The sequence below is a fragment of the Pseudorasbora parva genome, chromosome 24 (assembly GCF_024679245.1).
Source record: "Pseudorasbora parva isolate DD20220531a chromosome 24, ASM2467924v1, whole genome shotgun sequence".
NCBI classification, from domain to species: domain Eukaryota; kingdom Metazoa; phylum Chordata; class Actinopteri; order Cypriniformes; family Gobionidae; genus Pseudorasbora; species Pseudorasbora parva.
Genome location: NC_090195.1, coordinates 25,152,350 through 25,176,150, shown reverse-complemented (window position 1 = coordinate 25,176,150; position 23,801 = coordinate 25,152,350). Strand labels below are relative to the sequence as shown.

Below are 23,801 nucleotides of genomic sequence, written 5' to 3'. Positions count from 1 at the left end.
CCGCCTCGACGGAGGTGCCGAAAAGTTCAGAGGGCGAGACCGGGGCATCGAGGAGAAAAGCCTTTTCTTTCCCCCCGATGTCCGCCAGGTTCAGCCACAGATGCCTCTCCGTGGCGACCATAGCCGCCATCGATCGTCCGATGGCGACTGCTGTGTATTTGGCCGCCCGGAGAGAGAGATCCGTGGTGCGGCGCAACTCAGCCATCGCATCAGGGGGTAGGCCCTCCCCCTGATCGAGGTCCCCCAGCAGATCGGCCTGATAGGCCTGCAACACTGACATTGTGTGCAAGGCTGCCGCCGCCTGACCTGCCGACGTGTATGCCCTGCCGTTAAGACGCGAGGTCGTCTTCAATGGTTTAGACGGCAGGGCAGGAGCTCTTAGTGTCGACAGCCGCCCAGACGCGAGATAGTTCGCGAACGTCTCGTCGATGGGCGGCATCGACACATACCCTGCCTCGGCCAATCCCTCGACATCAGCGAAGTTAAAACGCTGATGTCGATGGATTCGCGCCAAGTAGGGTTTCTTCCATGCCCCCACGACCTGCTCGTGAAGGTCGGGGAGGAATGGAAGGCTCCCGGGAGCTGGGCGGCTATGGTCGGGGAGAAACCGATCGCCCAGTCTGTCAGGGCGGGCGGCCTCTCCCCTGGCTCTCTGCCACGGCAGCTGAAGTCTCAGCGCCGCGCGCCCCATCACATCTGTCAGCTCCCTATACACGGGGCAGGATGGCTGGGAGGATTCAGCCTCAGCTTCATTTCCCTCCTCATCCACAGCCATCCTCTGATCGACCGGAAAAGCACGGACTGACGACGAGGAGGAGTCTCCATCCGACTCCTCCTCCGTCAGCCTGCTCTCGCGACCTGGCTGATCGTCCGCGAGAACTGTACTCTCCAGACGATGAGCCAGGTCCATCTGGGAGCCCCAGGACAGACGGCGCCGCTCAGCCTCAGCTTGAGCGGGACCGCTCCCAGATGCTGGCTCTTCCTCCCTCGAGAAGAAGGCCAAGCGAGAGCGGAGCGTCCTCAACGGAAAACGCTCGCAGTTTGCGCAGGAAGCCCCCTCGAGAACCTCCCGCGCGTGCTCTTCCCCCAGGCAGAGCACACAAAGGGTGTGTGTGTCCTCAGGTGTGAGAAACCTGGGACACGGATCAGCGCACTTCCTGTACGCTCCCTTCATTTTGCGTGTGCACTTCATCTTTTTTTTTTTTTTTGACTTTCCAGCGAACCAGACAAAACAGTCCCTGAAGACGAAAGGATGTTGTCATGTTGGCACGGTGCCTTTTTATACTTCCTGGTCGCACGGTGATGACATCACCAGCTGCCGACGGTCAGTAGGATTGTGATTTGATAGCGATTTCAGACACCTGTCACGCTGAAGGCGTTCCCCGTAGCGTCAGCTGACGCAGCGCGAGTTCCCTTTCGAAAGGGAAATGCATTTTGTGGGTTTTAACAGACCAGCTTAAAAATGTACTGATCCATCAATAAATTATATATTCATTATCTACTAATTGTTTGATCATCATTTGTTCACAATTAACAATTGTTTATTGAGATAACGGTACACTGACATTTCAGTGATTAATAATATATTAATTAGTAACTTTTACTAAGGATCTGTTTGGTTATTTTATATGCTATTTTTTAAAGATAACTTACAGATTTGCAAATTGTTAGCATATTAAACTTAATCATTTATGAATCATGATTTGTAAATGATTAGTTTATCATTATCTATTAACTTATAAATAATGTATAACTGAATCTACAAAATATACAAAAAAGTAACAATTTAGTAACATTTATGAAATGCATTGTCATGTTTTGTAAATCATTAGTTCATTATTAACTATTAAACTGTAAATTACTTATAACTTAATCTATTAAATATATGTAAAATAATTAACAAATCACTCATTAATCATTAATGCACTGTAAAACCTAACAGTGAAATTCACTAAATGAAATAAGTTCATTTTACTTAATGTTACCAAAAAAGTTAATTCAACTTAACAAATATGTGTGATGTTAACTCAAAAATGTATTATTGTAAGCAAACCTCAATCTAAATAAGTTACTAAAACTTTTTAACTCTAATGGTTTAAGTTACAGATATTTATTTAATCTAGTATTTTACATCTATGGCCAATTAAATAACTAAAAGCTGATAAAATAAATAAATAAACAATAGTATATACATTAATCTACCTCATATTAAGCCTACAGTCTTACATTAAGCTCTTTTAAAGTCATTACATTTAGTCATGTCAAAGTATCATCCCAGTGAGTTTCCGAGGTAACAAAAACCGCACCATTTTCCCTCCTTCAGTCCAGTCACAGCAGGACGGCTCACGCTACAGTCAAGAAAAACAAAAGGTAAGCGTTTCAAACTTATTTATTCATATTTCGCTCATGTTTGAACGTTTTCAGTGTTATTTTCGTACCTCTTTTATGTTTATCCGAAGATTAACCAGCTCAGTAATGTTGTGTGTAAAGTTAGCCAGCAAACAATCTAACATTCCCTTGTGAAAAAGAAGTGTGCTTAATTGTATTGAAAGTGTATTTTTTGTGCACTTAATATATTTAAAGTATATTTTTTAAAAACTGCACTTGTAGATAATATGATATAATTAAAATTAAATGCCACTTAAGTGTACTTAAAGAGAATACACTTTAATGACAATATTTCTAAACACACTTAAGTACACTTTTTTAAAATTCACTTTGTAATAATATCGAATTAATTTGTATTTTTAAAAAGTACACTTTCATGACAATATTTATAAACACACTTTAGTGTACTTATAATAAGCATACTTTGTAATAATATATAATTAATTTGTACTATAAAAAAGTACACTTTCATGACGATATTTATAAACACACTTTAGTACACTTTTAATAAGTGCACTTTAAAATAATATCTAATTAATTTGTACTTTAACAAAGTACACTTTCATGACGATATTTATAAACACACTTTAGTACACTTTTAATAAGTGCACTTTAAAATAATATCTAATTAATTTGTACTTTAAAAAGTACACTTTCATGACAATATTTATAAACACACTTTAGTACACTTATAATAAGTGCACTTTGTAATAATATATAATTAATTTGTACTTTAAAAAGTACACTTTCATGACAATATTTATAAACACACTTTAGTGCACTTTTAATAAGTGCACTTTGTAATAATATCTAGTTAATTTTCACTTAAAGAAAGTACACTTGTATGACAATATTTATAAACACACTTAAGTGCACTTTTTAAAAATGCACCTTGTAATAATGTCTACACCTAAATTTACTTAAACCATTTTAATTATGAGTTTGTTTCATAAAGTGCACTTATTTTACTAATGACAAAGCACATGGAAAATAAATGATTTAAAAAAAAAATGAGTTGTCCAAATTTACATTGGTTAATTTATTTTTCTTCAAAATTTCACACGCTTACACTCCAGTACAACATACTGTTGAAATGTTATAACTAGCTCATATGAACCCAACTACAAGTGTCAGTTTTCTACATAATTTGACATTGTCAATCTTTATGAGAGGAGTTGTCTAATGTACTGTAGGCTACTTTACATCTGTGTACAGAATAACCTACTTTAAATATTATGTTGTTGTATGGCAATTAAACACACATTTAATTGCATTAATTGCAAGAAAAAAGTTGAACAAATCTAAACCAAATTAATTTGCATTAAAATTCAGTTAAAATAGGCTACATTTCATTTTAATCAGACTCACTGTAAACATGATTGACTTTTAATTAGGTGAATGAGTCAAGTTCTCTGAAATACAGTCTAACTACACAGTGTTTTAGAACAACCTGAACAGAAATGAATAATTAATACGTCATTTATAATCAACATTTAATGCACGAAATATCTTATTTTATATTTATACTTAATATTTCAATGCGCATGCGCCAAAAATACTACGTCATGATTTTGAAAAATGCGCTGTCTGCCGCCATGTTTGCGTCATCGCGATGCGTAAGGAAAATGAAGCTGAAGGACAACAGACAACAGAGGAGTGAACCGTTTGGATCATTACAGATGAGACGTTATATGATACAAATAACGACTCAAGTAAGTATATCTTGATATAAGCTCTCTTGATTTTACATTTTCACCGTAACATGGTAGCTCTCTATTACGGTGTAAGTTAGTTATTTAGTTTAATCGCAGATAGGATAGACGCACTATGGACTCAGGAGGTGAATTAACGTTAATCATGTTTCCTATGTATCTAAGATTGTATTATTCATGTTCATGTATCTAAGATTGCATTATAATAATTTCTTAAATCGGAATGTGATCGCCGGTGTGGGCATGTTCAATGAATCTGCCTGCAGCTGTAAATACAATATTTTAATCGAACTCCTACTTTTTAAATGGACAGAAGACATTTAACGTTATATACATTTATTCCATATATTAACTTATAACAACCAGTAATGAAATAATGATTTTAATATGTTCTTTTCTTTTTGCATTTGGAGAGTAAGATGTTAAAGTACTATTTGTGTTTTTAATATTTTGTGCTTATCTTATTTTATATTTTATTTTGTAGGATCAATACAGATTTGTTATTGGAGATCCAGTGCAAGCTGTGTGGAATTACAGAGCCATCTTGATGAGGTCAAGTTAATGTTAATTATGAATTTATGCCCAGCCATGACACAAGCTAAAACATTGCTATCAAGTCTTTAGCTTTCAAATGCTTTGCATCTTGTCCATTTGTAAGTAATACATTCCCACTTGTGCATTTCCAGATCCCCTAATCATTATATATTTTACAGGCCACACACCCAAAGGAAAGGAGCCGCAGCATTGCTGTGCCAGGCGTGGTAAATACAGGAACAGCCTTCATGGAGATGGTGCGAGGTAAACTGAAACTTGCAAGGCAAGATGAGGAAAAATGCAAGAATACTTTTCTCAATTTACATTGGTCTTGGGTTATTTATCTATATTTAAGTTATGTTTAATTCCCTGTAAAGTAGGAATAAAAAACATTATTAAAATGTTCTCTCTTTTTAAAGTCCAGTGTCAGTGAAGATGATGTGCTCAGTGGGATACGTGAAGGAACCTCTCCAATCATTCTACCCTGACGACTGAGGTAATTCATCACATAGGGGATGCAGTTGTGGTCAAAAGCTTACACACACCGTGCAGAATAAACTGCTTCATCAGGGCAGTACTAGATAAAAAAGAGACAACATGCTCATTTTTATGATTTCTTTTTTTTTCTTCTTTTTTTCATACAGATACTGCTGTGTGAATATAAACTGTACATCTATCGTTTTAATTTAATTGAGCCAATAATGGATAGATCTGTTTTATAAACAAGTTTTTTCTTTGCGTTTTCTTTTTCTTTCCTCAAGGTATATCTTTTTTTGCTTTCCTGCCTCTTTGGAACATGTCCATTCACATCTACTGTGGAGAAATGGTGCACCAGTTTCCTACTGATGGAGAGCTTCTGGGACATTGACATAAACAGCACTTTCCAAACAACTTGAAAATAGTTGGTGACAAACAATTTTGTGTGCCTTTGGAGTTCTTCAGTTTTTTTTTTCTTTTTTTTCTTTTTTCTTTCACTGTAATGCTGGAATAAGATTTTAGAATAAACCTTTTGGTCCTAATTTTGGTGCTAGTAAAGGTTTAAGAGCTTTTAAGTTCAGTAACACTTTACAATAAGATCTAATTTGTTAACGTTATTTAATGTATTGGCCGACATGATCTAACGGTGATTTCTTTTTATTTATTTCTTTTATTTAATTTTTTACAGTGTTTATTAATAGTTGTTGACCTTGCTTAATAAATTATAGTTCAAAGCTGGTTAATTAAATTTATAGTCATTGTTCATGCAAGTTAAAAATGCATTAAATAATTAACATATATACAACTTTTGATTTTAAGATTGCATTAATAATAGGGGTGTAACAGTACACAAAGCTGACAGTTCGGGGAGGAACACTAAATATAAAAATGCTTTTTTTTTTATTATTGGTTTACTGAACAAATTGTAATTGTCCTAAACTAAAGGTTTCTTAAAGAATTAAAAATATAATATAAAAAATATCTCTACTAATTATTAGGGGCCAAGCACCGAAGGTGCGGAGGCACCTATTGAAACCGTTAGCGTTCTTATTATTATTATTATTCTTCTTCCGCTCACAAGTCTATGGCAGCCCATAGAACCGCTTGCGGGAACATGATGAAATCTGGCACACATATAAAGGACAGTCACAACTGTCAATATAGCAAATTTTGAGTCTCTAACTCAATCCCTCTAGCGCCACCAACAGTCCAAAGTTGCACTCATGTTTATGCTAATAACTCCTGAACTAAAAGGGCTAGATACAAAACCCAAATTTTCTCTGACTCCTTGGCTCAAGCCGATTCGATTGCACCCTATGACGTCGTTTTGCGTCATAAAAATTACCCGCCATTTTTAATTTTCCAAAAAAACTACTTTTTCGAACTCGTCCTAAACAGTTCATCTGATTTGCACGAAAATTGAACCAGATCATCTTCAGACCATGATGACAAAAAGTTATGGAATTCAAGTTGATTCTTCAAATCGTTTAAAATTAATGTGCGAACAAATTTTACGTAGCGCTTGCAAAAGCACACTAAAGGCCGTATCTCTGCAACGCTTTATCGTATTCAAACCAAACTTGGTACATGTCATCACAAGCATGACCTGAGGCAACATGCAGTGTTTCGGCGCAGTGCACCCTACTGGTCCGGAAATGCAAAAAAGGGCTATTTTGGCTTATAACTTCTGAACCATTTATCCAAAAATCATAAAATGTATCTCCTTAGATACGGGGAGTCATGTCGAGTCAACTGATATCCAAGTTTACTAGGTCTGCCTTTTTGGCTGTCGGCCATTTTGAATTATGTGCTAAAATGCTGTATTTTATGAACGCATGAACGGATTGTTACGAAACTTGGTATGGGTCATCACCACGATGCCCTGAAGTAGCCTGAGAAGTTTCGAAACAGCGCCACCTAGTGGAGAATTTTTTTTCCCAAATGCTTATATCTTTGGGTGTGGTTGACATATTTGGATGGGAGTAACTTTTTTTGTCTCCTGAATCCTTGCCGAGTCCAATGATACCAGACTTGCCAGGTTTCGGCGTATGGTTTGCGCAGCATTGTAATTTAGTGCTTAAAAAACATTAGCTGATATCTTCAAAACCGCTAGTCCGATCGAGACGAAACCAGCCTCAGAAGTTCGGAAACATAGGTCGATAGCTAGACGCTAATGCCCAACTGTCAAAATATTGATAGTAAGGGGTAGTAATATCCAATCAAAGTCAGGTGTCAGTCATTTTTTTCGTGTTCTTTCATGTAAATGTTTATAACTCCAAAACAAAATGAGATATTTTCACCAGACTCGACACGTATATGTATGGGCTCATACTGAGGACGAATTAAAAAATTGGTGGGATTGTGCCTCTTGGTGGCGCTATAATAGAACAAAACATGAAATACCCATTGACTTCAATGCAGTATTTGGGTATAAAATGCTAATGTTACACTTAACAAATGCATTAGTGTTTAATTACAAAACTCGGTATGTGTCTTCTGCTCCATGCCCTGAAGGTACTCAAAAAGTTTTCGGGCAGCGCCACCTTGTGGTCAAAAGTTGTAATAAGGTGTGCAAAATGCTAATAACTTTTGATTAAATTAGCCTATTGTAATGAGACTGGTCACATTCAATGGCTCCTGCCGAGAACATAGATACCAATATTGTCCATATTTGGCAAACCGCTCTACCCTCTATCTTGTTATTGGTTAAAAACATACTTATTCAAACTCGTTCTAGACCGTTTGTCCAATTTTCACCAAAATTGAATCGTATCGTCTCCAGACCATGTGAACAAATAATTATGGATTTCGTGTTGATAGACAAAACAGTTGTCATATACCACTGCAACACAGTTGAGCTATGATGCAAAAATGACTCTTGAGGCTGTATCTCTGCAATGCTTTGACATATTGACACCAAACTTTGCATGTGTCATTTCCACCTTAGTTTGATTACACCACATCAGTTTCGCAACAGTGCCACCTGTTGGTCGAAAATTATAAACCATTAAATCATTATTATTGAATGTATTTAAAATTGTACTGCTTTTTTTGCCCAAAATCAACTTAAGTCGTTAATGGCTCATTGTTGCAGTTGGTCTTATACTCCGAGCTAGCTATGCTGGCATGTCTTAGGGTCTTCATTTCGCTTGGCCCCGACAATTGCTGCTTGCAGCTATATTTATTATTATTACCTTTATTTAACCAGGAGAAAAACTCACTGAGATTAAAATGTCCTGTCCTGGCCAAGATAGGCAGCTCTGTTTGCATGTACAGTTATACATAAAAAGTCACATAAAAAACATAAAACATACAACCAGTCAAAAACAATTACACACCATTAATTTACTCTCAAAATGATGAAGTAAAATTTTAAAATGACTAAATGTCACCAGATCTTTTAGCTTCAACTCAGTCTGGAGCAAATTCCAATCTGAGGCTGCGACATATTTGAAGGACGTTTTACCAAGCTTAACTCTAACAAAGGGCACACAAAGATTATAATTTGATTCAGAATGTAATATATAATTGCCTTGTTGTTTCTTGTTTAATCAAACGACAAAGAATGCTGTATAGTGTAGACTATATAGGGAGGCCTTACTTGCACTTGCATTGTATGCAAACGTGTAAACTTCTCATGCATTAACTTATAAATCTAATTATAGGTTAGATTTTTTTCAGGTTTTCAGGTTAAGTAGAATATGATGAATATATAGGCTAATATAATGCATACATTTAGTGAAAGAGTTCATCTCTCTCGTGTTTTATCGACATCTTTCTGCTGTTAAAAAACACTGAACGATTACACAATGTGATACATTTTAGTAAGTTGTAATGTATCCTTAACATACCTTCTGATGTTGATTCATGTTAATTCTTTGACTATGACAAGGTGATCACATTCACTCGTGTCGCAGTGCTGCTTGAACTGATGTGTCTTTACAGTGATCTGTCATGTCACATTAAAGAGCATCAAAATGGCATCACTTGAATTTAATGATAAAATTGACAAAATACATATGTTCTTGTGTTTGTGTAAATAGTTTTTTGGGTTTTTCTTGGGCATCAAAAAAAAGTTTTTTTTGTATATTTGTTTTACAGATTGTTTTGTCAATAAATGTAGAGGATTAAAATTTGGATGTGTTTATTATAGGAAATTGCAGCTGTATTATTTGAAAAATGTAATTATGAATGTATTTCATTATATTAGAGTGTACATGTAAATTACGTTAAGGTATATTTTAGTTCATATTAATTGCTTGTTTTTAAGACAGTAGAATGGATGTCAGTACATTGAGCAGTGCACTTTAATTACAATTTTAATACACTAGAAGCGATTATGAAAGTACATATAAAGTTGTAATTAAGTACCACTTAAGTTGTTCCAAAAAATCACTCTTAATTGCAACTTATTGTATTTTATTTCAACTTAATATGTGATAAATTTGAAATCAATTACATATAATGTGTGTTAAGTACACCGAAAACATTGCATTTAATTCACACTTAAGTGTATATTTAGCTGACATTAAAGTATGTTTTAGTTCACATTAATTGCTTGTCAGTACATTGAGCAGTGCACTTTAATTACAATTTTAATACACTAGAAGTGATTATGAAAGTACATATAAAGTTGTATTTAAGTACCACTTAAGTTGTTCCAAAAAATCACTCTTAATTGCAACTTATTGTATTTTATTTCAACTTAATATGTGATAAATTTGAAATCAATTACATATAATGTGTGTTAAGTACACCGAAAACATTGCATTTAATTCACACTTAAGTGTATATTTAGCTGACATTAAAGTATGTTTTAATTCACATTAATTGCTTGTCAGTACATTGAGCAGTGCACTTTAATTACAATTTTAATACACTAGAAGTGATTATGAAAGTACATATAAAGTTGTATTTAAGTACCACTTAAGTTGTTCCAAAAAATCACTCTTAATTGCAACTTATTGTATTTTATTTCAACTTAATATGTGATAAATTTGAAATCAATTACATATAATGTGTGTTAAGTACACCGAAAACATTGCATTTAATTCACACTTAAGTGTATATTTAGCTGACATTAAAGTATGTTTTAATTCACATTAATTGCTTGTCAGTACATTGAGCAGTGCACTTTAATTACAATTTTAATACACTAGAAGTGATTATGAAAGTACATATAAAGTTGTATTTAAGTACCACTTAAGTTGTTCCAAAAAATCACTCTTAATTGCAACTTATTGTATTTTATTTCAACTTAATATGTGATAAATTTGAAATCAATTACATATAATGTGTGTTAAGTACACCGAAAATATTGCATTTAATTGCACTATTAAGTGTATTTAGTATAAGTATATTATCTGTGTAATAAGTACACTTTATAAAAGTACACTAAAGTGCACTTTTTTTTCACAAGGGTTAGGAGCAAATGCGCTATTGCACCAGTGTTATCAACAGTAATGTACACGTTTGGAGTTAATTATGCTGTTTTACACTGCAGTTTGTCAGCGGGGAATTAAAAAATATATGTTTGTGCTTTCTCACAGTCGGACAGATAAACGCTGGCTTTAGAGACAGCTGGCCATCTTTCCATGTCTCTCGTCTCGTGCCACAGTGACGTTAACTAACTTACGTTAAAGCAAAAGGTAACGTTAATGCAAACTCACGCATTCCTTATATTACAACCGTTTTAAATGTATTGTTAATCGAATTCGAGTTTCCTCTATCATATGTGATGCTAGTTAATTTGACTAAAGCAGCTGAAGCTCCGGGGTGAACAAAGTGACTTGAGGAGCATTTTAGATCCTCTTTTGCTAACGTTAGATACAATTTTAAACTGTTATTTGTTTCTCATGACGTTTTCTCATTTGAAACTCACACTAACACATTGTTGCCATGCTTTTAAATCTTTTCAGAGCAAAGACGAAGGTGCAATGGCAGCAACGTGGCTACAATTCTATGAGTAAGTAAGTTAGAATTAACATTGAACCAATCAATGGAATTTTGTAACGTTACTGTGCAAAATGCAAATGATAACGTTATGAACAGTTACATAATGTTCATACAAATATAAGTTTGTTCTTCAATTTTAATTTTTGAATGAATTGCTATTTTTGCAAACGTAATTATGACCATAAATGTCTTTTAGCACAACTTGTAAGTCTTCTGAAGCAATATGATTTTTTTAAAAGGCTTAAAGTCCAAAGTCCAGTCTGTCTATCATTCAAAGTCATGTTGTATTGCTTCAGGAGAATACTGGTCAAGTCTTGAAAGTTGTTGTTATAGTCGGCTTTCCTAATATAAACAGAAACATTTCGTGTGTTATATTTTCACTGGCAGTTATCCTGAAGTTGCCTTGGGTTTGTAAAGGTGTAAGGTAATTGGCAATGCTAGATTTGCAGTGGTTGAAAGAAGTCTTGTCATGAATCATAAAAAAAACTACGATCCTGGCAGGTCTGTTACTATTTAAAAGGAAGAGTCAGGAGATGTTTTCAAGAGACAAGGTAGGACACATGTCAAAACTACATTACATTTATTTAGCAACATGTTAACCTTTCAGCTGCCACCAGCATAAATGCATGGTGTGGTTACAGTGACTGATAGTTGATCATTCAAGTTGTCTTAAATGTATAGTCCACTTGCCAATACAAATTCAGTCATGATTCATAAATTACCAACCCTCATATTGTTCCAAACACATAAGAATTTTATTAATCTGTCCATTGAAAATCTAGTCTTCAAAACGTTTAATTTAGGCTTTCATTAGCATATACATTGAGCACAGCAAAAGCTTATTTGACACATAATAAACCAATCTCAGCTCAAGCTTAAAGGAATCGTTCACCCTGATTTACTCCCCCCCTCAAGTCCTCCTTGGTGTAAATGACATTCTTCTTTCAGACGAATACAATCAGAGTTATATTAATACGTGTCCTGGCTCGTCCAAGCTTTATAATGGCAGTGAATGGCAGCCCAAAATTTGTAGCCCAAAAAAGTGCATCCATCCATTTTAAAAGTGCTCCACACGGCTCCGGGGGAATAATAAAGGCCTTCTGAATTAAATCGATGGGTTTGTGTAAGAAAAATATCGTCTCGTGATTCAAAACGCTTGTGCAACGCCCGACATCATCGTCACATCATTTATGTTTTTTACGCTGCGTCCGCCGTCAACGCCGTGGCTGTTATGCTTTTTTACGCTATATCCGACGTCATCGTTGCGCCGGAAACTAGTTATTTTCTTATTTTATAACGAGTTAAATATGGATATTTTTCTTATATAAACCCATCGATTCACTTCGGAAGTACTTTATTAACCCTCCAGAGTCATGTGGATTACTTTTATAATGAATAGATGCACTTTTTTGGCTTCAAATTTTGGACAGCCATTTACTGCCATTATAATGCTTGGATTAACCAGGACATTTATTAATACCGCTCTGATTATATTAATCTGAAAGAAGAACGTAATTTACACCAAGGATGTCTTGCCATTATCCATTTAAAATTTGTTAATCAAATCTGTCTTGTTTCACCTTGTCTACACCGGATGTGAGCAGCGCGACAGGACAAAAGAGCCCCTTATAGTCCGTTATGTTGTCTACACTGGATGCGGCGTGATGTGAGCGACAAATCTTTGACAGTAAACTGTTGCCTCTTTCTATTTATGACATACTGACATGAAAAACAAATGTTTTGCAATGTGTGCATTATCGCTTGAATTCAATTCAATTCAATTCGTCATTCAATTCAAGGTCTAGAACATTCGGCTGATACACCCCTGAAAATGTTTTTCCCCCAATTAAACCTTGCTGACAAACAACTTAACATCTTTACAAAATTGAACTACAGGGTTTTAAATAAGCACACGCCCAATTAAATCAACAATAATCCGTTCCTTATAACGTTTTTTTTATTTATGAAAATTGAAATATGGTGTCTGCCCTGACAAGGGTTATTTTTATATGTGGTGACATACAAACTTTTTTTCCAATGCATATAGAAAAAGGAGCTTGACCAGGTGCAGAAGCCAACAGTCACCATCCTTACTGTCGAGGAGGAAGAGGGAACGTTACCTTTAAACCCACTAGATGCTTTGATTGTCTTTAAAGATGAGGTGGTGATGTCTGCCAAGTCTTCGGTCAGTGCAATACACTTAGAGTACATTAAAGATCATACAGTGCTTTTGCTTTTTGAGGAAACGTACCTTTTTACATATTTTTTTTTATTTTATATGTTTTGTTATTTAAATGTTATGACTTTTTTAAACATGTTTGTGCTGTTTTATTTGGTGAAAAAGTCTAATATTTTTTGTCTAGTTATATTTGTGAACATATGGCATACTGTATTTATGATGTAAATGTTATATTTCAATAAATTACTTAAAAATACCCTCCTGTTCTGTCTTCATTTTGTACCAATGTTAGCTTGTGCTTAGTCTTATGTAACTTAATCACTTTGAGTTTGATGAACTTAAACCATTTGCCGCAATCTGTTTCCTAAAACCATTTAAGTAACCATGTAGTTGTTAAGACTTAGTTAGATTTGTTACCTGAATTCAAACTGAATTAATAAAATTAACTTAAAATCTTTAAGTTCAGTTTACTCTTAATAATTGATCAACACAACACTAAAATATAAGTTTTAACACTTAAACAACACTAAAATATGAGTTAATTTAACTCAATGTATATGAGTTTTCAGTACTCATACTTAATGGTTTTAAAACTTAATTGGTTTGAAGCAATCGGTTTCCTCAAATGGTTTGAGTTACCGTAACTTGTTGGGTTTTACAGTGTGAGCACGTAGTCATGTTTCATAAATCATTAGTTAATTATTTACTAATCACTTGTAAATTACTTGTAACGGAATTTACAAAACATTTATAAAATGTTAGAATATCACTTGATAATAATTTATGAATGTTTTGTAAATTATTAGTTCATCATTAACTAACCACTTATAAATGACTTACAACTGAACGTTATTATAAAGTGTTACCGTGAGGGTTGAAGGGGTGCTCTGGGTCTGTTATTATGCTTTGGGCAAGGTGGGCTGTTGCTCTATCATTGAGTTCTGAGATGTTTGGTATAGGGGAATGTATTATTTTTGAAGCAGTGTGTGCTATCTTATTCAGTTTATTTTTGTTTGTGACTGACAGCATGGTATAAAAAATAGTTGAGCAATACAACAAAATGGGCTGGATAATGCTTGTGTACAGTATTAACAAAAAATGAGGGGCAATGTAAAGAGAACTGAGTTTTTAGTAGAACATGCAGACGTTGTTGTAAGCGTTTATGGATATCTGTTATGTGATGGTCAAAAGTGAGCTTGTTGTCCAAGGTAAGTCCCAGATATTTGAATGGTGATTTGACTGAGACTGGATGCGTTAAAGACTAGTTCTTTTGTTTTCTCAACATTCAAATGGAGAAAATTGTCTGTGCACCAGTGTGTGAAATGTGATATTGTGTCATGATAAGCAGCAATGGTAGTGTGATCATTGAGTAGAGACAAAATTGCAGTGTCATCAGAATATTTATAGTATGTTGTACTGGGTGAAGGACTAATACAGCCATTAGTGTAGAGTGTGTAGAGAAAGCAGTGGTGGAATGTAACGAAGTACAAATACTTCGTTACTTTACTTAAGTACATTTTTCACGTATCTGTACTTTACTTAAGTAGAATAAATAGTGCACACTTTTTACTTTTACTTCGTTACATTTTGCAGCAATTATTATACTTTCTACTCCACTACATTTCTGCAACGTTTCGTTACATTTTCCTTACATTTTCTCATCAGTTTCAGGGCTCGAGATTAAGGCTTGCCCAGATAATAATATATAATGTACGTTATAGGCTAATGAATTGACGGTTGCGCTGTTGAGGCTCCCGCAGCCTCTCGAGGAGAAATGGAAACAAATCAGCCCCGCTCACACAAAGAAACTCAGTAACATACTGCATCAAAAATTCAAAATGTTTAGTTTTTATATTTTATAACAGTTAAAAAACATCACATGACACGACCAACGAGTGTAGTTTTCCTGAATACCATCACGACAGAAAATGTGACACTGATTTCATTTGACAGTTCCATAAACAATGAATTAACATCAAGTCACTTACATTTTATTGATTGCTTTATTGCTTTTGTTCTATTTCAGCAGCGAAAATATTTCCAAGATCAGATTTCCACATCCAAACCATAACGTATTGCACAGCAACAGTTCGTTACTGAATCAAAGATTCAATGCCCTATTCATAAACGACTGCCTCATTTATGAACGAATCAGCCGTTTGAATGAATCTACTCAATGACTCTCTCATAAGGATTCACCTGCCGCCATCTACTGGTGGTTTAATTAACTATTTTTAGTTAAAACAATCTCATAGCATTATTTAGTGCAGTTGTAATTTTTCAGTGTTAATTATTTATTTTGATTGGTAACAACCTGTATCTTATTCTAATTTAATTTATTAATCAAATTTAAGCATATAAAGGGAAAGCTGAAGCAAAGCCTATAATTAATAAGATTAGGGGAAAATGTCCTTTATAAAAGGTAAAAATATCATAAATATGAAGATTTAAATACATCAAAGCTGATGAGAATGTTGCTTCAGAAAAATGACATTTAACTTTGCAGATAACCAGAATTGTAAGTCAGAATGTAAACTAGGCAACAGATGGTAAGAACAATTACATTAACCCAAAACTAACTCAATTAAAATGCCACCGCTCATACTGTTTTCTTCTTTTTAATTATTAGAATTAGACATTAAGAGAATACATTTTTATGCAAGTACTTTTACTTTTAATACTTAAAGTACATTTAAAATCAGGTACTTTTTACTTATGTAGGGTTGTCGTTGTAGTACTTCTACTTTTACTAAAGTAAATATATTTCTGGTTACTTGTACTTTTACTTAAGTACTGAGATTCAGTACCTTCCTCCACCACTGACAGATGGTTTATATAGGCGACCACCGATGTGTTGTGTGATCTGACCAATACATGGTGGCCCCTGAGGTCGGGCAGGAATTGTTTCAATGCAAGAAACACAGCCAGCATCTCTAGCCGATTTATGTGCCATAGCCGCTGATGATCCTGCCATAGACCCTGGGACGAGCGACCACTCATGGTCGCCCCCCATCCCATGAGAGAAGCATCTGTCGTTAGCGTGACGTGATGAACATGAGCCCCCAACACAGGTCCCTGGGAGAGAAACCCAGGATCTTTCCACATGACCAGACCTCGACATGTGCCCGAGAACAGCATCTTGATGCTGAACCGCCATCTGCTCGGAGTGAGCCAAGATCAACCAATCGTCGATGTAATTGAGTATGCGGATGCCCTACAGACGCAACGGCACCAGAGCTGCATCCACACACTTGGTGAAGGTGCGGGGTGACAGTGCTAGACCGAAGGGAAGTACTCAATATTGGTATGCCTCTCCCCCGAAGGCAAACCTCAGAGACTTCTTGTGATGTGGAAGGATGGAGACATGGAAATACGCATCTTTGAGGTCTATGGTAACAAACCAATCCTCGGATCTGATCTGTGACACGATCTGTCTGAGTGTAAGCATCTTGAGCTTTGCCACAGAGTGATTTAAGAGACGCAGATCTAATATCGGGCGCAGCCCTCCATCCTTCTTTGGTACAATGTAGTAACGGCTGTAAAACCCTGACTCCCTGCTGGGAGGAGGAACCCTTCTATAGCCCCCTTTTGCAGAAGTGTCTCTACTTCTTGTGCCATAACCAGAGCCTGCTCCGGGCCCACCTCTGTGGGTAGGACACCGCTGAAAGGAGGTGGCCGCCTTCTGAACTGAATGGCGTACCCCCTTTCTACTATCTGCAGGACCCAACGAGATATATTCGATAGACGTTTCCACTCGTCTAGAAAATCTACTAAGGGAACCAGCCTCTCAAGGCTGGCCTCTAGTGTACTTTGAGCAACAAGTGCAGTGCCCTGAAGCGGCGAACCGGCAGGGAACACCTGACTCGACTGCTCGGAAGCCCCCCGAAGAGGGAGCGGGGTGCCCCGCGGGGACCGTCTGAAGGCGAGAGATGGCTCACAAGCGTTTCTTCGACCTTCGGCATCGCCCCATAACCATATTGTTTTAGCCCTAAGATGTTGCTGTATGTTGAAGTTTGCGGGCTAAACACTCTATATGAAGCTGGTTTCCTCCACGACCTAGACACCTCGGTGTGCAGGTCGGGGAAGAATGGCAGGCCCCGACGTTTAGGCTCTGCTGCACGAGAGGGCAGGAATCGCTCATCTAATTTACTCTGTTTTCGATTGGATTCAGATCTTTCTGCCGGCCAGTCGATATTTAACCTGGCCAACGCTCTCGTGAGCACCTCAATGAGCTCCTCACCAGCGGGTGACTGAAGTGGTGAGTCTTCAGTCACGATGCTCTCAACGTCCACCTCCTCAGAGCTGGATAGTTGGAGCACCGGTGCCCCGTCCAGGGAGGAAGAAACTGCAGGGCGGGCTTACAAACCCAGAGACGAGGCACTGGACGTTACAGGTGAGGGCTGAGATAAGGCTGGGCCCGTCTCAAACCCCTCTGTAAGGTCCATCTGTGAATCCCACGACTGAAGCCGCCGCTCTGCCTCGGCAGCAGCGGGACCCGAGCCGCGGGACACGAGCCAAAGCACCCTCCTCGAAGAGTGCCCGGCGGGAGCGCAGCGTTCTTAACGGAAGCCGCTCACAATGCTCGCAAGCAGCCCCCTCGAGGGCTGCCTGAGCGTGCTGCGCTCCCAAACAGGCCACACACAATGAGTGTGTATCCCCACCCGTGATGTAACGAGGGCAGGGATGAACACACTTTGTGAAATGCTTTTCACTCGCCATAATCTCCTTTTTCTCTTTATGTTACAATATGTATCAGTTATATTTAACAAAGGTGGAAAATTCTCTCTAATAGACAGACAAAAAAACCAAATAGACAGACAGGTTGACACAGATCGCTTGCTGAAGGCACAGAAGCTAGTTTCTGTTTGTGTTCGCGGATGTTTTATAGTTTCCGGTCGATGACGTCACCTGCCTATGACGTTTGATCTCCTGATTGGACTGGTTCTACACGCGCTTCACGACGCAATCACGCAGAGGCGTTCTCACAGCATTTCGAAGCAGCTCGAGTTCCCAGATAGGGAACGTTCCTTATTAGCTGGGATGGCATTTGATGCTGCCACAAACAATCTCCATTTCTGAATTCACAAATTGAAACTCAGGGTTTCTACAGCGATTTAGCTGTTCTAATGAAGGAGTCTGAACAAATTTCTCCAAATCAAAATTCTCCATCACAAATATCACCTGACAAAACAGAAGCACTAACAATGCCTACTGTAAAATACAATTAGGCAAATCCAGAAACTCTACCCCATAAACAAAACCAATGGGCAAAAAAAAAAGTGATTACATAAAAGAAGGGCAAAGACAAGTGGTCAAATGAAGTCCCAGTTAAACTGCCAAAACCTAGCGGAACAAATCATGCTACAAAAAAGACACAAGTAGCAATGCATTGAACACAAAGCATGCTACGGACGATACACAAGCAGCGATGCATTGAACACAAAGCATGCTACAGAAGAGACACAAGTAGTGATGCATTGAACACAAAGCATGCTACAGGAAACAAGTAGCATTGCATACAAAGGCAGTTAAGATTGATCCTGGACGAGCCCCCAATTTATGTTACGACCCAAAATAGGGACCAACATAAGAGCCATTCAAAAAGGTGTATAAACCCAAAACACAAAGGCCATGGTAGTAAATTGATAATTTATTTGCAACAAATTAACAAAACAAACATAAACATACAAAACATGTATAAGGTCACAGAGATCTCCACCAATCAAATGTGTCAATGACACCGTAAAACAGCAAATGCAAAGCAGACAACACTGAAACAAGTGAATTAATTTCTGACTGTAATGAGAGCAACTGGAAATAAAGCCATGGGAACCAACCCATCGAAATTCATGACAGTATGAGCGATACAAGCTCTGATTAATTCAGAAAATGTCCCTAGTAGAATCAGGGTCTCTAATGCACACAACAGACTTTGAAAGCTTGACTGCAAGAACAGTTTTAGGTGTCACATACAGTACTAAAACAACAGCAGCAATTCAGACCTGGCAAATGAAACTGTTGACGATGAAAATCATGTGACAGCTAAGATGAAAACTGCAACCGGCATAATGGTGCCATTCAAATAAGTCCACATCTGACTGTGATGCTGTTGATAATGTCAGGATTAACTGTGATTCTCTCTACATTGTTTCTGTCTCAGGTTGACAACTGCAATTCCTTGGAGGATGGACACCATGAAGGGACTTACACGCCCATCAGAGCCGGAACTAGGGAATTGTCAGAGCAACTTGAAAAGAGGGAGATGGGTGTGATTATGCATGGGTCATTCACACTTCACAAAATGTATATATGACCTCCCAGAGTAGCACTGGAACTAAATTATGCAACACGGATTGTTATTGATAAGATTCCACCCATCTCCCAGACACAAACACAGAACACAGAACACACACCTCCATCACTACACCCTCACATCACCTGAAACTGATCAAATCTATCCAAGCTGTACACTACACATGAAGGATGGCATATAGTCCAAAAGTGTTACTTCACTAAAGATCTATTGTCCATCTTTTCACAGTAGATTTGATCTCATGATGACAGTCTAACGAAGACTTTCACACACACACACACACACACACACACACACACACACACACACACACACACACACACACACACACACACACACACACACACACAGTGTGACAAGAAATGCACAATCTCCATTATTGTATGACTTAACATGTTCTAAGTAACTTCTTAGAAATCTTAGATTTTCCCTGTATAGGGGATTTACATTGGAAGATTCCTGAACAGACACCGTGGTTATTACAAAGGTTTTATATATATATATATATATATATATATATATATATATATATATATATATATATATATATATATATATATATATATATATATATATATATAATCTATTTAAATATAGAAACTGCACTGACTTTTTGCTGCATTTCCTTGAGTAATTCAGACTAAGAATACTTAGATTCCGCTATCACTTTATCACAGTGATAGTGAAGAATTATGTGATTAAATATACAACCCACCATTTATGACCTTGAAAAACACTTGAGAGAAGGCGTACCAATCGCACTGCTGACATGAACCCATACTGTTTTTTTTGTTTTCTTGCATTATATGTTCTTATGCATTTCTCTACGGCTTCAAGTTCATTAGTGTTCAGTCGTTAAGTGGCCATTAAGATGCTTTTTAGGTGTCACACACCACACAGCATGTAACTACGGAGAAGCCTTCCACCTATTGAAGTCTGCCCAGTGGACCACACCATTGGAGGTGTGAGGATTGGACAAGGAGGGTCAGATTATCATCGGGAAGGTGCTACAGAAGCAGAAGTTTCTCCATGAAGGAGTGACACTGTAATAAAGTTTGTAGAAATAAGAAGGAAGGAGGCAGGAACCAGCGAACGGTCAGCAACTTTAATCAAATATTAAACAAAACGAAAGTAAACCGCGGTTAGCCCCTCACGGACGACTGCCCGCACACACATAACAAAACGTTAAAAAAAAACTCAACGTAAAGTCCAGGCCTGGTCCTCTCTCGTCTTCCACTGTCTTTGCTCCTCCTTTTATACTCCCGTCACTCCGCCGTGGTGAGACGAGGCCGGTGTTCAAAAATATCTCTCTATGGTGTTTGTGGCTTTCAGCCATTTGTCTTCTCATCAATACAAATCTATAGGACTTGATTAATGCAAATTCATATTGTGAACTTGTGTTTCCATTTGAAAGAGTTTTTGCATTTGATCTTGGTATTTAAAGAAATGTTGCAAAGAGCTCAGGGCTCAATTCTGTAGTCAGGTCAGCCCGTAATGCTGGACGTTTCAAGACGTTTCAGAAGTCATTCTTTATTTCAGAGTATTTGATTTTTTGTGGATTAGGCTACCTTTGAACTGATTATGTAATTGGCATTGTAATAACAATGACTATGAGTTTAATGTCTCGGGGAATAATTAACTCAAAAGGGATTCAATATTCAATATTCATGAATTTTTGAATATAATTTGCTCATTAAGTTCATTACGTATTTAAATTTTCCGATAAGGAAAAATGTTTAATTATATACAAGTAACCCTTTACGGAATTGCTTGAAATTATCTTACTAAGTTTGCCTGCAAATTAGTTATAGACTTTCAAATCAATTCTCCATAAGGGATTACTGCTTTACGAGCGCATAAGACACATTAACTTTACTGATCAGGACAAATCAATATTTCATATGTTCGTACAGTTTACGTTACTAGAATAGTAGCATAAGCAGTTTAGGTAACATTAGGATCGTAAGTTTCATTGACTTTGTGTATGTGGAAGAGTAACAGATTCAATTAAAAAATGTCTTTTGGAAGTTTAATAAACACAGACTAAAAATAACACTACAATTCACACAGAAAGAACATACTAAATATGCATATAGAGAGTAGAAATATAGATAGTAAACGAAAAGAATATGGTACATAAACGAAAAGAATGAATAGACCAAGAGAGAGAGAGAGAGAGAGAGAGAGAGAGAGAGAGAGAGAGAGAGAGAGAGAGAGAGAGAGAGAGAGAGAGACAGCGTTTACTTCAGTTTGTTACACAGAGCCCTCACGGAGTTAACTCGTCCCAAACGGGAATAACACAACCTTTTTAACAGCAGTTTGGATTGTAGAAATAATAATACTTGCTTTGGTTTTGGCTTCTCGATTGTGTGCGTATATTCTGAGTTCAAATGTCCTGCGTGTCCGGTGGTTCTTTCCAAGGTCGGTGTGGAGCGGCGGGTCTCTTGAAGTGTGCTGAATTCTCCTCTCTGAAGAATGCCCTCGGGGGCTGGAAAGCAGATGGCAGATTGCCCTGCGGCGTTTGATGCGATGCAAAAGCGGAAAGTGAGGGTCACAATGGCATTTGTAGATCAGGTAGAGCGACGCCCATTTCCTGGATGGTCCAATCGATCAGAGCGTTTTCGGCGCGAAACAAAGTTCTTTGTTCAGCTTAGTCCCTCCTTTTGGTTCTTATCCGGGGAAGATATGCTTAATGCATTTTTCTTTACAACGCTGGTAATTTTGTAATAATGCATGTTCTGTAAATTATTTTACAAGATTCGGTACGATCGCATTTTTCTGATTACAAGGATACCATGGATCATAAGTCTGAGATCTGGGAATACACAAATACAGGCTTTCCACTGTCTGTTGGCCTACACAGCTTGAGTTACCTTCATATAATTCTCTTAATTATTTCAGACACATATAAAAACACTTCAAGCAGAAAAGCATATATTTAATATGTTTTTGGGGTGGCTTTTATTCATACATTCCTCTGATACTGGCGGAGCTCTATGGGTGTGTGTGTGTGGGGTGTCAGATATCGTGCAGGGCTATTTGGGGGGCAATTAAAGTCACTACGGAGCCTGCTTGTTGTCTCCCAAGGGAGATCAAAGAGTGGTCTTCAGACATCGTGGTGCCATTTTTCGGCCATCAATCGTATTCACATGATCTGATAAGCACCTCACGAGCGGCGAGAGCCATCTGGCCGTTTTCCAGATGAACAGCATTGTCATTGTGGCTACAGCATTATACATTTACCTAACTGTTAATAAATTGTTACACTTTGATTGATTCTGACTTGCTCTGGAATTATTCAGGTTACGAACGGCATAATTTCAACAAAGGGTTAAATGGAATAATTAAATGTGTAGTTAAACTATGAAATATAAAGACCAAATAACCAATTGGCATTCTAACCTAAATTCTAAATTATGATTAAATGGAGCCAGATAATGAGGAATTGGAATAAAATCCGTTTTCCCAGCTGAAAAGACAGAACGCACAGCGACCTTCACCCACCAATCATTAGCCTCCATTGGAACGATTTGGGCAGCCCTACAAACAGAGCCGAACAGCCGTATACGCTCACTAAGCAAGCTGTGTAGGGCCCCGCAATTTACTCAATGCCCCGCCTCCCCTTCGTGTCAAAGCAGGTCAATCAATGTTGTAAACAATGATGATAAAATGAAGCGAAATTATACTTCTGGCCAGGAAAAGAGGGAAAAAACACCATGAGAGTGAATTGCAGGAACGGCAATCAGGTAAACTTGTGTTCTCTCCCCTCCAAGTTTGATGTCAGCATATAACAGTACCCTAAAGTTAAGATGATGTGCATCTCTCTTCTGTTGTCTTGCTAAGATGGACAGGCAGGCTTTGCATCCCTTGGTCTGTCTAGTTAGCTAATCCCAGCCGCTTTCAGGGCTGTATTCTGTGTCTTTGTGCCAAAGAAATAAAAAAAAATATTTTTACAAAGGGCAGCGGTGTTTGTTTACTGCAGTTCGGAAAAGATCCGCGTCGCGCATGAACATGCATTCATATGTGCGTGCACGAGATGAAACGTGCATTTTCCAGCAGAAATATCTGTGTGGATACCAGACCGACAGAACAATATATGGACGTGATGGCCCTCCTCCTCATCATAAGTACACATAGGCAGTGAAAGCATATCTAGTCTTAGTCAATGTTAAGTTAAAACTCTAAACTACTGCACAAATTATGCAAGATGGAAAGCAATGTATTGACAATTTGACATTGATTG

General features: G+C 37.4%; 1 protein-coding gene and 1 long non-coding RNA gene across 3 annotated transcripts in view; one reads left to right on the top strand and one right to left on the bottom strand.

Moving 5' to 3' along the window:
- The window catches only part of LOC137063706 (ADP-ribosyl cyclase/cyclic ADP-ribose hydrolase 1), a 258,430-nt gene that overhangs the window by 149,883 nt on the left and 84,746 nt on the right, over window positions 1-23,801 (bottom strand). The window lies entirely within an intron of this gene.
- On the top strand, window positions 3,208-6,091 carry LOC137063820 (uncharacterized). 2 transcript variants are annotated; one of them, XR_010901440.1, is made up of 5 exons: window positions 3,208-4,100; window positions 4,585-4,652; window positions 4,814-4,898; window positions 5,054-5,130; window positions 5,396-6,091. It is a non-coding gene; the product is annotated as an uncharacterized lncRNA (long non-coding RNA). The 2 variants fall into 2 exon arrangements; XR_010901439.1 differs by lacking the exons at window positions 3,208-4,100; window positions 4,585-4,652 and having other exon boundaries at window positions 4,675-4,898.